This window comes from Heterodontus francisci, chromosome 24 (genome assembly GCF_036365525.1).
Source record: "Heterodontus francisci isolate sHetFra1 chromosome 24, sHetFra1.hap1, whole genome shotgun sequence".
In the NCBI taxonomy this organism is placed as follows: domain Eukaryota; kingdom Metazoa; phylum Chordata; class Chondrichthyes; order Heterodontiformes; family Heterodontidae; genus Heterodontus; species Heterodontus francisci.
In genome coordinates this window covers 48,542,406-48,556,531 of record NC_090394.1, presented here as the reverse complement: position 1 = coordinate 48,556,531, position 14,126 = coordinate 48,542,406, and the positions used below count along the sequence as shown (strand labels likewise).

Here is a 14,126-nt window from a genome sequence, read left to right as displayed (position 1 = left end):
TTTAAAGGGCTTTAAACCCTTAGATGAAGTTTTAATTTTTAAAGGGAAAGTATTTGGCATTTTTATTAAACTGGTAATAAAGATATGGAGGCCGTTCCCTAACCCCACCAATGGTCATTTCAATTTTCCAAAATAACCAACACATGCCTTTTTCCCTAGCTGAACTTTACCCCCAACCTTCTAACATTTGGCCTATAAGCCCGTCCCACCATCCCCACATCCAATAAAAATTGATTTTCCCAGTCCTCCACCACTCCCGCCCTGAAAATGTTATTCCTCCCCCCTCCCTACCAGGTTCACGCCTTGGAACTCCACGTGCAAAGGACGAACGGCAGCTGTAAAATCGGCTTGGGATAGCCACTGCCTGCAGGTAAGATTATTTGCATCTCATTTGGTACAATTTGCATATGTACACGAAGGGCTTGCCGCCAGACGGTGGGGGCGGGTGCCACACTGAGGTCCCCCTGCCGCTGGTAATATGCGACGCGCGGGTCGAGGCTGGCCTCTCTCCGCAGAATTTTACTAGCCCCCACACCGCGACCTGCGGCATCGAGGGGCCAGTAAAATTCAGCCCAGTTGCTTCCATTGCAAAACCTTATGTAAAAATGATCAAACTCAACTAATATATGCACATTTAATATTTGCAGTTCTGTCACAAAGTATGCACTAATTGCACAACCACAGTGTTGTCACAATGCAGTTCAACTAACTCATGGAGACATACCACATTAAAATTAGAGCCTTCCAAGCATTGTCACCATAATAAATATTTTCAGCATCCTTATCTCAACACAGAGAAGGCAACAATATTCAGAAAATGTCTTTAGTCTTTATGTTGATTTCATGAATTTAATGTAGTCGTCCACCTTCTGTCTTTTAGATGACATATTTAAAAACTTATTAAAAACTTGTTTTTCACATTTGTTTAGTCTTGACCCATTTTAAAGTTATTTATATTTAATAATGTTAATATTGATGGTTTTCTAAACAGAATGAGTAAAAAGGGACAGATGTAAAAATCACTGCAGACTTCTTTACTGGTCTCTTGTGTATGCTTTCTGCAATTTCTAAAAGTAGCAATACTTTTAGTAAAGTAGTTCCCACATTAATGTACTTTGTTAAAACTACATAATCATTCCAAAGTGAAAAATGTTACAGATGTTGTGTAAATACTGACAAGCAGCCCAGTTTTGGCACTTCCATCAAATAAAACACGAAAGAGAAAATTATGGAAAATAGCCACAAAGTGAGCAGGTACTTAATTTAGCTGTGCCCATCCCAAATCAGTGCAAAATCATTACAGCTTAATATTGCTTCATTTTATATAATATAAAGTTGGAACTGAAAAGTCAATCACTGGAGAAAAAAAAATTAAGTATCTAATACAGCACAGCATTAAACTAAATGTAATATAAATGTGTTTAGACTGGATTGTGAAGGCTGAAAATACAATAATCTAGTTTCAAATTAATTTTTTTTTGATAAAGCTCAGTAAACACATAAATGAAATGAAAACCAATATTACATCTCTAAAATATTAATCAAATCTTGACCAAATACTCATAGCAAGAGTCAAAATAAGTAGAAGCTTTGGAAACTTTGATACGGGCTGCTGATTATCATGGGCCAGGGGTACAGCCAGCGATACGTACACTGCTTATTAGCTGTGTAACAGTTTGGGAAAGTGGGGTGGTGTGAAATCAGGCATCTTTGCTGCCACTTAAAAGCAGTCAGCACCTCTTAGAGGCTGCAAGAACTGAGCAGATGCCCAGGTTCTCCGAAGTCACTTTGGAGGCCCTAATTAGATGGTGGACAAGAGGAAAATCCCGTTGCCCGGAATGAGAAGGGATGGTGGAGTCATAAAGCCCTTCAGACAACACCTTTACCTCTAGTGAAAGAGGCCACTGAGGAAGTTAATGCCAGGAACTGAGCTCCACGACATGCCTCCAATACTGAAAGAAATGTATTACGCCAGCAGAGTTGTCAAGCTATGTATGCTATCTTTCAGCTGACCTACTCTCTCCTCACATCTCCAGCACCTACAGCCCCACTACTCACGCTACTCCCCTCCACCACTTCCCTTTGCTGTCCTACGATCACTGCACCACACTTCATGCCACCTCCTTCGACTCACACACTGCACCTCTTACTCTAATCATTACTGCAATCTTCACTTGTCTACACCTCACACCTTACACACAACATCTGCACTATTCGACAATAACAGATGTCTTCTCAAGACAGCTCACAAGACTAAAACACTCTCATTTTTCTTGCAAAAGATTGCAAACAACATGAGACAGCAGTTGGCAACTGGAGAAGCCAGAATCTGCCTGCACACTCTCCCACGACTCAAGGAAGGCATACTAGACATCACAGGCAAAGGACGAGTCATAGCTGTGGAAATGGCGCAGGACATGTCATGCAGGGTCCCATCACATCTTACCCTCTTTCACCCCTCTCATTTCTATCTCACACTACACATGGTGCAAAGCAATCTGCAACTGCATTCAAAATATACTCATCTCTCTCTTGTCCCTGTTCCACTTGTCCCTCTGTTACATTTCAAGTGCTGAGAATGTTGAGGCCTCCATACCAGTTAAAGAAGAAGAGGCCAGCCTTCCTGAAGATGTAGTGTTACTTAATCTCAACCTAAGAAGCATCAGCTCAGACACTGGCACAACACAATCTCTAGAGGGTAGGATATCAAGTGGACTTAGTGCAGTGAACTACCATGCACCTGTGTACAGAAGCTAGGGCAGGGGGATAGTATGCCACAGGCGCCAGTTTGGCAGAGGGTTAGAACATATACTAGCTCTGTTGCAGGGGGCTAAAATGCTGACTTCAAGGGCCCTGCCTAACGAATAAGACTGTTGGGCATATACGATAAAATCATAGAATAGTACAGCACAGAGGAAGACCATTTGGTCCATCAAGCTTACGTCAGCTCTTTTGAAGAGCGAGCCAGTTAGTCCCACTCCCCTGCTCTTTCCCTATATTCCTGCAATTTCTTTTCCCTTCAAGTATTTATCCAATTTCACAAGAACACAAGAACATAAGAAATAGGAGCAGAAGTAGACCGCATGGCCCATCAAGCCTGCTCCGCCATTTAACATAATCATGGCTGATTTTGGGCTTCAATTGCACTTTCCTGCCCGCTCCCCACATCCCTTGATTCCCCACGAGATCAAAAATCTATCCCAGCCTTAAATGTATTCAATGATTTCCTTTTGAAAATTACTATTGAATCTGTATCCATTACCCTATCAACCAATGCCTACCAAATCCTAACCACTGGTTGCATATAAAAACTTTTTCCAAATGGCGCCTCTGGTTCTTTTGCCAATCAACTTAAATCTGTGCCTTCTGGTTATCGACTGTTCAGCCATTGGAAACCCTCAATGATTTTAAATGCCTCTATTAAATTTCCTCTTAACCTTCTCTGCTCTAAGGAGAACAATCCCAGCTTCTCCAGTCTATCCAGTTAACTATAATCCCTTATTCCTGGAACCATTCTAGTAAATGTCTTCTGTACCCTTCCCAAAGTCTTTACATCCTAAATTGTGGTATCTAGAATCAATTACTCCAGCTAGGATTGAACTAGCATTTTATATAGGTTTAGCATAACTTCCTGGCTTTTGTACTGTATGCCTGTATTTATAAAGCCCAGGATTTTATATGCTTTATTAATTTCTTGTTAACCTGTCCTACCATCTTCAAAGATTTGTGCACAAACACCCCCTTAAACATTGTACCATTTAGCATGTATTGTCTCTCTTCATTCTTCTTACTAACATACATCACTTTACACTTTTCTATGTTCAATGCCATATGTTCACCCATTTCACCAGCCTGTTTATGTCCTCTTGAAGTGCATTATTATCTTCCTTATAGTTTGCTAATTCCAAGGTTTGTGTCATCTGCAAATTCTGAAATTCTGCCCTGCACCAGGAGTTGATTGGTGCACTGGGAAACCTGCCAGTGAGACAGTGCACAATGACCCAGAGCATGAGGAGCCCAGATTCAACTTGTGCAGAGCATGGTAACCATTCAATGGAACAAGGAGTGATTGGTCAGCCCCATGAATACAACATGTTGGAGACTCTGGTAATACTTCAGACAGCTTCCATGGCAGCTTACACTTTCTAGGCCATCTTGTCACTGGAAAGGTAGTGAAGAAATGTGACAGATGTGATATCCCACACTTCTATTGGCAGCGTAATGAGTTTTTTATGTTGTCTGATGCAACATAAATGAGATGTGCGGAGTCCAGTTGGTTGAAGATCTCAAACAGGTTTATTACAGCTAAACTATTATGTACAGCACAGAGCAAACTATTTACAGAACCTTACTCTAGGTGTTACAGTTGCAGAGTAATGCTGGCTTTGAGTCACATGACTACGTCCTGGTACTTAGCTCATTAGCATTCTATGATCTTAATGGGACATCGTTCTTAAAGGCAATCAGACAAGGGGCAGCACTTAAAAGTTTTTATTTTTTTTTTCATTTGATGTGAGTGTCACTGGCTAGACCAGTATTTGTTGCCCATCTCTAATTGTCTTTGAGAAGGTGGTGGTGAGCCTACTTCTTGAATTGCTGCGGCCAATGTTGTGTAGGTACACCCACAGTGCTGTTAGGAAGGGATTTCCAGGTTTTTGACCCAGCGACAGGAGGAATGGTGATATAGTTCCAAGTCAGGATGGTTTGCGGCTTGGATTGGAACTTGCAGGTGATGGTATTCTCATGCGTCTGGTGCCCTTGTCCTTCTAAGTGGTAGAAGTTGCAGGCTTGGGACGTGCTGGCATAGGAGCCTTGACGAGTTGCTGCAGTGCATCTTGTAGATGGTACACACTGCTGCCACTGTGTGCCAGTGGTGAATGTTTAAAGTGGTGGATGGAGTGCCGATCAAGTGGGCTGCTTTGTCCTGGATATTGTCGAGCTTCTTGAGTGTTGTTGGAGCTGCACTCATCCAGGCAAGTGGAGAGTATTCCATCACACTTCTGGCTTGTGCCTTGTAGATGGCGGACAGACTTTGGGGAGTCAGGATTTGAGTTACTCACCACAGAATTGCCAGCCTTTGACCTGCTCTTGTAGCCACAGTATTCATATGGCTAGTCCAGTTAAGTTTCTGGTCAATGGGAACTCCTGGATGTTGCTGGTGAGGGTTTCAGTGATGATAATGCTGTTTAATGTCAAGGGGTGATGGGTAAATTCTCTCTTGTTGGAGATAGCCATTGCTTGTGTGGCTCGAATTTTACTCACCACTTATCAGCCCAAGCCTGATTGTTGTCCAGAACTTGCTGCATACGACAAGGACTGCTTCAGTATCTGACGATTTGTGAATGATACGGAACACCATGCAATCGTCAGTGAACATCTCACTTCTGACCTTATGTTGTGGGGAGGTCATTGATGAAGCAGCTGAAGATGGTTGGGCCTAGGACACTACCCTGAGGAACTCATGCAGCCATGTCCTGGGGCTGAGGTGATTGGCCTCCAACAACTAAAACCCACTTCCTTTAGGCTAGGTATCATTCCAACCAGTGGAAAAATTTCCCCCTGATTCCCATTGACTTCAATTTTGCTAGGGCTCCTTGATGCCACACTTCGTCAAATGTTACCTTGATGTCAAGGACAGCCACTCTCACCTCACTTCTTGAGTTCAGCTCTTTGTCCACGTTTGAACCAAGGTTGTAATGAGGTCTGGAGCTGAGTGGCCCTGGCAGAACCCAAACTGAGCATCAGTGAGCAGGCTATGGCTGAGTAAGTGCTGCTTGATGGCACTGTCGATGACACCTTCCATCACTGTGTTGATGATTGAAAGTAGATTAATGGGGCAGTAATTGACTGGATTGAATTTCTTCTGTTTTTTTGTGGACTGAACATCCCTGCACAGTTTTCCACATTGTCGGTAGATACCAGTGTTGTAGCTCTACTGGAACAGTTTGGCTATGGGTGCAGCTAGTTCTGGAACACTATTCTTTAGTACTGCAGCCAGGTTGTTGTCAGGGCCCAAAGCCTTTGCTGCATCCAGTGCCTTCAGCTGTTTGTTGATATGGCATGGAGTGAATCAGATTGGCTGAAGACTGCTATCTATGGTGGAGACCTCAGAAGGAGGCCGAGAAGGATCATCAATTTGGCACTTCTGGCTGAAGCTGGTTGAATATGCTTCAACTTTGTCTTATGCTGGGCTCCCCTATCATTGAGGATGGGGATGTTTTTGGAGTTTTCTCCTGCAGTTATCTGTTTAATTGTCTACCACCGTTCACATCTGGATGTTGCAGGATTGCAGAGCTTTGATCTGATTCATTGGGTGTGGGATCGCTTAGCTTTGTCTATTGCATGTTGCTTCCACTGTTTAGCATTCATGCAGTCTGTGTTGTATCTTCACCATGTTGGTACCTCATTTTTAGGTCTGCCTGGTGCTGCTGCTGGCATGCTCTTCTACATACTTCATTGAACCAGGGTTGATCCCCTGGCTTGATGGCAATGGTAAAGTAAGGGATATGCCGGGTCATGAGGTAACAGATTGTGGTTAAATACAATTCTGTTGCTGCTGACGGCTCACAGCACCTCATGGATGCCCAGTTTTGAGCTGCCAGATCTTTTCTAAATCTATCCCATTTAGCATGGTGGTAGTGTCACACAACACAATGGAGAGTATTCTCAGTGTGAAGATGGTACTTCGTCTCCACAAGGACTGTGTGGTGGTCACTCCTATCAATACTGTCATGGGCAGGTAGATTGGTGAGGGCGAGACCAAATAGGTTTTTCCCTCATGTTGGCTCTCTCACTACCTGCCGCAGGCCCAATGTGGCAGATATGTCCTCAGGACTTGGCCAGATCTATCAGTAGTGGTGCTACCGAGTCACTCTTGATGATGGGCATTGAAGACCCCCACTCAGAGTACATTCTGTGCCCTTGCTACCCTCAGTGCTTCTTCCAAATGGTGCTCAACATGGAGGAGCACTGATTCATCAGCTGAGGGAGGAAGGCTGGTAGTTGGTAATCAGCAGGAGGTTTTCCTGCCCATGTTTGACTTGATCCTACGAGACGTCATGGGGTTTGGAGTCAATGTTGAGGACTCCAAGGGCAACTTCCTCCCAACTGTACATCAGTGTGCCGCTGGTGGGACAGGACACACCCAGGGATGGTGATGGAGGAGTCCGGGATATTGGCTGTAAGGTATGATTTGGGAGTATGACAATGCCAGGCTGTTGCTTGAAAGTCTGTGGGACAGCTCTCCCAATTTTGGTACAAGTCCCCAGATGTTAGTGGAGGACTTTACAGGGTCAACTGGGCAGTGTGTGCCTTTGTCATTTCCGGTGCCTAGGTCAATGCCAGGTGTTGTCTGGTTTTATTCTTTTCAGTTTGATTCAACAGAGTGGCTTACTAGGCCATTTCAAAGGGTAGTTAAGAGTCAACTACATTTCTGTGGGTCTGCAGTCACATGTAGGCCAGTCCATTTTCCTTCCCTGAAATGCTTCAGTAAACCAGATGGGTTTTTATGACAATCTGGGAGTTTCATGGCCAGCATTACTAAGACTAACTTTTTACTCCAGATTTATTGATTAAAAGAATTTAAATTCCAGCAACTATTGCAGTGTAATTTGAGCTTGTGTTTGTAGAGCATTAACCCAGGCCTTTGGATTTCTAGTCCAGTAACATTACCACTCCACCACTGTCACCTTGCATCATATTTGGAGTTGAGAATCTTACAAACCATTTTCAAGATGATTTCATTTTCACTCGAGAGAGATCATATTGCAGGTAGCGAAAACAACCATGGATTAAACATTACTAACCGATTATTTTTTTGCCAAACTTTAATATTTGTTAAATTGTTAAACAATGATGAAGGGGCAAGCCCCTTCGGTCAGGAAAGGCTGAAAAGTAAAGAAAAGGAAAACAAAGGGCTGGATTTTACCGCAACAGCGGGGATCCCGATGACGGGTCAGAAGGCAGGGAACCACCCCGCCTCGGCCCTGTTTCAGACCGCCGACCGATTTCCACAGTGGGCAGTCAATTAACTGCCCGCTGTCAGGGTCTCTTTAAGAAGACATGCCAGCCAATCAGAGGGTCAGCAGCTCAGCAGTACCTGCAGCACCACCAGGAGTGGTGGCTACTGCTGGTACTGCAGGAGCCCAGGGTTCAGGAGCAGCACTGGAGCCCTGGACCTCAGGTAAATGAGTCAGGCTCGCCGAGGCCAGTCCAGCAGGCCCTGGCAAGGGGAGGGGCTGTTGGCAGAGGGTGGCCTTTGCCACCAGGGGCCCTCCATGGGCCACAGATTGCCCAAGAGTAGCCCACTGGGGGGCTGCCTAGATTTACTGGACAACCTCCCTGAATGAGAAAGCCGTCTTCAGCCTTTTCCGCCCCCAACAGAATTGAATGGCATCGAGAAGGCGCCAGGCACTCCACCCCTTGCCTTACCTTGCCTTTTTATAGCCCCCTCCCACCTCCCAGCCCATTCCCAGAGGGCTGATAAAATTGAGAAGAAAGTAAATCAAATAATGGTGATGAGGCAATTTTAAGCTTGCACTTTAAATGCCTGAAATTTTAAGGAAAAGCAAAGAATGAAGGAGGTTGGATTTCCAGATTTTTGGAGCAAAAATGTTAGAGTAAAAGACTACACAATGACTCTTGATTTCAACATGGTAATGAGGTAGAAAGAGGGGTTAGTTTATAGGACATTTCTGGAACTCAGAAAGAAGAGACAGATTCAGAGCATTGACCATCATATTAATGAGATACATAATGGCAAAAAGGTTGCAGAGAAAGAGAGCCTAACGGTTCGAAGGAGGGAGGAATTCTCTGTTACCTGGTGAGATATTTCCCGTATCTTGTGAGAAAGGTAATAGAATTGTACCTCCAGAAAGGGGCGGCGGTGGCATAGTGGTAACGTCACTGGAGTAATAATCCAGAGACTTAGGCTAATGTCCTGGCGACATGAGCTCAAATCCCATCATGACAGATGGTGAAGTTTGAATTCAATTAATAAATCTGGAATTAAAAAATGTTAGCTAATGCCATCTATGAATTGACTGTCATTAAAAACCCATGTGGTTCACATGTGTTCCGCCAGGGCCACTCAGCTCCTGACCTCATTACAGCCTTGGTTCAAACATGGACAAAAGAGCTGAACTCAAGAGGTGAGGTGAGAGTGACTGCCCTTGACATCAAGGCAGCATTTGACCGAGTATGGCATCAAGGAGCCCTAGCAAAACTGAGGTCAATGGGAATCAGGGGGAAAACCCTCCGCTGGCTGGAGTCATACCTAGCGCAAAGGAAGATGGTTGTGGTTGTTGGAGGTCAATCATCTGAGCTCCAGGACATCACTGCTGGAGTACCTCAGGGTAGTGTCCTAGGCCCAACCATCTTCAGCTGCTTCATCAATGACCTTCCTTCAATCATAAGGTCAGAAGTGGGGATGTTCGCTGATGATTGCACAATGTTCAGCACCATTCGCAACTCCTCAGATACTGAAGCAGACCGTGTAGAAATGCAGCAAGACCTGGACAATATCCAGGCTTGGGCTGATAAGTGGCAAGTAACATTCGCGCCACACAAGTGCCAGGCAATGACCATCTCCAACAAAAGAGAATCTAACCATCTCCCCTTGACATTCAACGCCATTACCATCGCTGAATCCCCCGCTATCAACATCCTAGGGGCTACCATTGACCGAAAACTGAACTGGAGTAGCCATATAAATACCGTGGTTACAAGAGCAGGTCAGAGGCTAGGAATCTTGAGGCGAATAACTCACCTCCTGGCTCCCCAAAGCCTGTCCACCATCTACAAGGCACAAGTCAGGAGTGTGATGAAATACTCTCCACTTGCCTGGATGGGTGCAGCTCCAACAACACTCAAGAAGCTCGACTCAATCCAGGACAAAGCAACCCGCTTGATTGGCACCTCATCTACAAACATTCACTCCCTCCACCACCGACGCACAGTGGCAGCAATGTGTACCATCTACAAAATGCACTGCAGCAATGCACCAAGGCTCCTTCGACAGCACCTTCCAAACCCGCGACCTCTACCAACTGGAAGGACAAGGGCAGAAAATACGTGGGAACACCACCACCTGCAAGTTCCCCTCCAAGTCAGACACCATCCTGACTTGGAACTATTTCGCCATTCCTTCACTGTCGCTGGGTCAAAATCCTGCAACTCCATTCCTAACAGCACTGTGGGTGTACCTACCTCACATGGACTGCAGCGGTTCAAGAAGGCAGCTCACCACCACCTTCTCAAGGGCAATTAGGGATGGGCAGTAAATGCTGGCCTGGCCAGCGACGCCCGCATCCCGTGAATTAATAAAAAAAAAATGCCCTTTAGGGAAGAAAATCTGTGCTGTCCTTATCTGGTCTGGCCTGGAGGTGATTCCAGACCCACAGCAATGTGGTTGACTCTGAAATGGGCTAGCAAGCCACTCAGTTCAAGGGCAGTTAGGGATGGGCAATAAATGCTGGCCTAGCCAGTGATGCCCACATCTCATGAACAGAAAAAGATATGGCTGCAGTATTCACAGTGGTTGATATTAGGATTTATAAAGTGTTGAAGAAAATAGTTGCTTTTATTGAATGAGGGAACTGAGTTTTAGTAATGAAGGAGAAAATGAGGCATCAGTGAGGCAAAGAATGTCTAATGGAGAAGACGAAGGGTGAAGGTATCAAAACATAAGAGATTGTAGTTGTTAGTTAGACATGTAAGATATAATAAGAAACTATTCTGAGAAATTGAAAGAAACAATATTTTCATTGGCCTGCTTATAATGGTGTCAAAACTGTCAGCCTTCATCGTCGCTGCCCAATGAGACTGACGGAAACTTCTGGGGCTGAATTTTTTGGAAATGGCTGAAGTCCCACTGCTGGGGCTGAAAGCGGGAGGTGACCCTGCTTCAGCGGGTGGCAGTCCCGAGGTGGCATTTTTCTGGCGGTGTCAAATTAAGGACAGGCAGCCTACCCCCAAAAGCTGTCAGCCCAATCAGAGGGCCAGCAGCCCAGCAGCCTCAGCAGTGCCACCACTAGTGGTGGTCATTGCTGAGGCAGCAGCTGCAGGGAAAAGGCACCTCAATGGTGGGGCACACTCGAAAACAGGTAAGTGGCCGTTCCAACGATGCTCACATCCCAAAAATGAATAAAAGAAAAAAAAACTGTAATCCAGTTATCATTTACCAACTAAACCGCTTGTTCAAGATCAGTAAAAGTGAAAACCATTCTAAGTGCAAACATTGTTTTTGGTTATTAACGTCATTTAGCAATTAACAGTCTCCCATGTAAAAATGTGCAGAAAATGTAACCATTATTCTGCCTTGCTCAGGTTTCTAAAGGAAAGGTATTAGCCTTAAATGGACATTTCATACTATACTAGCTTTTTACACTGTTCACTCAGTGCAAGGAATACTCAAGCTTAGCATACTTATCTTGAACACTGTCTATTTTTATTAATTACATCATTAGGACATAGCTATATAATTACTTCTGTTGGCCTTTTTTTATTGATGCAAACTATGTGTATTTGTTTTAAATGACCAACAACACATTCTGATGAATTTAAAATTCAAATTTATATTCTAACTCAAAAATTAATGACCATAAAAATATTAAACATTAGATTATCCGACTGTAGATTTTTAAACTGATTAGTTTTCTTTAACATATTATTAATATTTCCTCAGTGTTCAATAAGTGGAAATAGAAAGTATGATTTTATTAATTATTACTTTTGAACACAAGGTTCAGGGTTGGAAAAAAGGACATTAAAAGTCTGTGATAAAGCTCCACTAATAAAATAAGATTTTATGAGCGCGACATGTGCCATTTGTGTCAAAAATCATCACTTTCACACCAGTTCCATGTTATTATGCTGCAGCATTGTGGCTAAGCAGTCAAAGTTCTGAGGGATGCAGAGGAAATGCAGTTTGATTTGACTGAGACCAGTTTGTCTTCCTTGGTTGGAACACGGTCATCTGAACAAAGGATGCCACAATTAATTACAATCATGAGTTATTAAAGCTTTGTTGATAAATATGAAAGAGCTATTTTCCTTTTGATTTGCTATTCCGCTTGCTATCAGGTGTGAATCAAAGACATAAAGAATGGAGTTAGAAATTCACATAGGCATTAGTGGCTTTTAAACAAATGCTATTTAAGTAAAGGTGATATTATTCTTTCCAATTTACAATGATGAGATTCCATTTTGCTTTCTTGCTCACAAGGATCAGAAAGAAGATGATTGAATGTAAGTATATAAAATGTTCATTTACAATGACCTGTGTGAGGGTTGTCCCTCCGCTCTGGGCTATAAGCCTACTTTCACATTAATTAGATTCCCATTAGAACAGCTCATAATGTAGTCAATTATTTAGCTAACTTCATTCTTTATCTTTAATTATTGAAGACAGACAGATGCAAAGAATGTTGAAGCAAAGAATAATGCATGATTACAAAGTGAGTATTATGGAACCATAAACCAAAAGTAATGTGATAAACTAATAAGCTGAGGCAGTTACCAAGCCAGAAATAAATAGAAATTACCATATGGAATGATGTGTTCATATAAATGATGTGTTCATTATTACATCTACTAAAACTTCTTATACCTCAAACCAGTTCATTAAACAGATTCTTACATATACTTGGGTGAATTAATAATGAATTACTAAAACTGATTATTGCTTTAATATTGCACATTTTTTGTTCATCTTCCAACATCAACTTAATACCCATGAAAATACATTATCTATGCATCATATAACATTATGTCTCAATATTATGTAGCCTCCTTGAAGTGACACAGTGACCACCATCTTACTTTTTAGCTAGCACAATATTCTAACTAACAATTTAGCTCTTCTTCAATCGTGAATTGTTACATTATCTAAAACAAAACCAGTATTCTATTAGTATGGTTCTTTACTGTCACATCATCTTTAATTAAAAAAGCATACTTTTCTGTGTCTTAGATTTAAAATATAACACTTTTTTGATGCTTACTGTGAATTAACCATTGTTGGAATTGCAGACAACTTAGTAAATTGATGATATTTTAATAGTATAATTAATTTAAGAACCCTCGGAAAACATACCTAAGTTACCTTAATAGGTGACTTGGTGTCCTTTTTTTAGAAGGCACTGCAGTCTATGTAGACTACAGTTCTAAAGGGTCGTATGAATTTGATTCCAAATTTAAATTTAGAACTATATTTTCTAGTTCTCCAAGTCCACATTCACAATCAAATGCCTTTATATTGTAATTATTCTCCTCCCACAGCTTCAGATTAATTGTGTTTCCAAACTCATGCTGATGCTGCACTTACCTGAACCAACCAGCGTGTGTCATCTGATGTCTAATAAGATTTAAAATAGAATAATTTTCAAATACCTGGATCAGAATTCACCCAATTCAGTCCCAGGCTGTACTTGAGTGCAATCATACTTTGAGTGCATTTCCAATATAAAAAGGTGGCAGTCTTCCTTTTAACGTAATTAAATCTTCTCAGAAATTCAAGTAGCTTTTGCAGAGAGATAAATCGTTTCAATCCAGACAGCCTTTCCTCCAATGTGTTTTCTAGTCCATAGAGAGTTTATTCAAGAGTGTACTGTGCTGCTGTTCAGTTCAATTTGCAGCTGATATTTTTGTAGAGAAGGAAATGGGGATATTTTTGCATGTTGTCAATTTTGTATCCATGAAATCTGCTTGTGTTAACCTCTGTTAGTTTGTAACAGAGGTTGTAAATCAGTTACACTAAACAGCAACCTATTGTCCAGAAATTAGCTGTAAAGTAATTTTGTAGATTTGAAAGGAAAGCAAAACACCATATTTTTCTGTCTAATTTTCCAATACAACCATACTTAAGATTCCTTGAGTGAAAGGTTAAGGAATCCTGTCAGCAGTCAGTAGTATTTATTCAAATGTAATGTTTTGACTACCAGAAATAATACTTCTGCAATTAAAATGTTTTGCTGCTCACAAGTAATAGTGGAAAATGACATCAAAGCAAGAATCACAATGAAAACCAAACTTTTTATCCATTACTTAAAGCTCTGGTGAAACAATTCAATAGCTTGAAATGTGAAAATATGTTTACAATATTGGATTTTATAATAGGATGACAAATC

General features: G+C 42.2%; 1 long non-coding RNA gene across 2 annotated transcripts in view; it reads right to left on the bottom strand.

The window, feature by feature from the left end:
• Positions 1-13,643, bottom strand: part of LOC137383378 (uncharacterized) — a 101,727-nt gene extending 88,084 nt beyond the window's left edge. For both annotated transcript variants that reach the window (XR_010977389.1, XR_010977388.1), the window contains exon 1: positions 13,390-13,643. This is a non-coding gene — a long non-coding RNA (uncharacterized lncRNA). The remainder of the gene's footprint in view (positions 1-13,389) is intronic.
• Between the last annotated feature and the right edge of the window lie 483 nt (positions 13,644-14,126).